The sequence below is a fragment of the Erinaceus europaeus genome, unplaced genomic scaffold, assembly GCF_950295315.1.
Source record: "Erinaceus europaeus unplaced genomic scaffold, mEriEur2.1 scaffold_451, whole genome shotgun sequence".
NCBI classification, from domain to species: domain Eukaryota; kingdom Metazoa; phylum Chordata; class Mammalia; order Eulipotyphla; family Erinaceidae; genus Erinaceus; species Erinaceus europaeus.
In genome coordinates, this window is record NW_026647542.1 from 67,221 (window position 1) to 68,759 (window position 1,539).

The 1,539-nt window shown below is 42.0% G+C and overlaps 1 non-coding gene across 1 annotated transcript; it reads left to right on the top strand.

Moving 5' to 3' along the window:
* The first annotated feature begins 503 nt into the window (after positions 1 to 503).
* On the top strand, positions 504 to 565 carry LOC132536372 (U7 small nuclear RNA). Its single transcript, XR_009547974.1, has one exon. It is a non-coding gene; the product is annotated as a U7 small nuclear RNA (small nuclear RNA).
* The last annotated feature ends 974 nt before the right edge of the window (positions 566 to 1,539 follow it).

Sequence of the window (1,539 nt, forward strand, 5' to 3'; positions counted from 1 at the left end):
CCAATGTATCCTGAATCCCCACCTCTCCAGATCCCTGCCCCACTAGGGAGAGAGAAAGAGAGAGGCTGAGAGTATGGATCAGCCTGCCAATACCCATGTTCACCATAGAAGTAATTATAGAAGCCAGGCCTTCTACTTTCTGCACCCCATAATGACCCTGGGTCCATGCTCTTAAAGGGATAAAGAATAGGAAAGCTTTCAAGGAAGGGGATGGGATATGGAGCTCTGGTGATGGGGACTATGTGGAACTGTACCCCTCTTATCCTATAGTCTTGTCAATACTTCCATTTGATAAATAAGTAAAAAAAAAAAAAATTTTAAAAAGAGAGAGAGCACTGGGGATCCAGGACACAATGAAAGAAAAAGATGAAAGTTGGTGGTAGGAGTTGCATGCAAACACCTATCTCATGTGCCACAAACAACCCAGTAAGCCTTAATTTCCCTAATAAAATGCTTTTCAAAAAAGAAAATATGATTAGTTTTAATACTTGAAAAGTAGATGCTAGTGTTACAGCTCTTTTAGAATTTGTCTAGCAGGTCTTCCGGTCTCTACTGGAAGGCCCCTCCCCCAAAAAAAATGAAAAAAGAAAAGTAGATGCTAATTTTCCTACTTTAATAAGAAGTTTGGAAAGAAGGAAACTGATAGATGTAACCTGAACAGATCCATGGAGACTCTCAGATTCTCTCTAGGCTTCCTTTTCTACCCAGCATTAATATGTTGGTAGTTAGACTCATTCTGTGACTTTAAGAACACAAAACAACTCCTGTATCTCCAACCCATATAATCATATTCCACAGTGAGAAACAGTTATCTATACCTATCAGAAAAGCAAACAATTTTCTAAAATGTCAAGAAGAGTTTAAATCAAATCTCATTAGACAGAACTTTGGATCAGGTTCAGAGATCAAAAGGTATCTACACCAAAATGTTCCTAGTCCAGAGAAATGAAACAATGGTGACCAGTTTCAAGACCCAGAACAGAGGCCAGGCGGTGGCACACCAGGTTAAATGCACAAAGTACAAAGAGCAAGGACCCACACGAGGATCCCAGTTCGAGCCCCCCGGCTCCCCTTCTGCAGCGAGTCACTTCATTAGCCGTGAAGCAGGTCTGCAGGTGTCTGTCTTTCTCTCCCCCTCTCTATCTTCCCATCATCTCTCAGCTTCCCTCTGTCCTATCCAACAATGAAAATTGAAAAAATGGCTTCCAGGAATAATGGATTCGTAGTGCAAGCACCAAGCCCAAGTGATAACCCTGGAGGCAGGGGGGAAAAAAAGGCCTAGAACATAGTTCTCAAACTGTAAGTAAGAACCAGATTTGTTGAATAGTAACTCTGATTTCTGCCTCTAAGGACATGGGCCTGACTTTCCTGAGCTCAAAGCATCTCCATGACTTTGTGTCTATAGTAAGAACTTACTAAATGTAAGACACTGTTCTTAAGTAATTACAAGAATTCTTATTTAGGGGCCGGGCAGTGGTACACCCAGTTCAGCACACATGTTACAGTGTGCAAGGATCCAGGTTCAAGCCCCCCCATTCC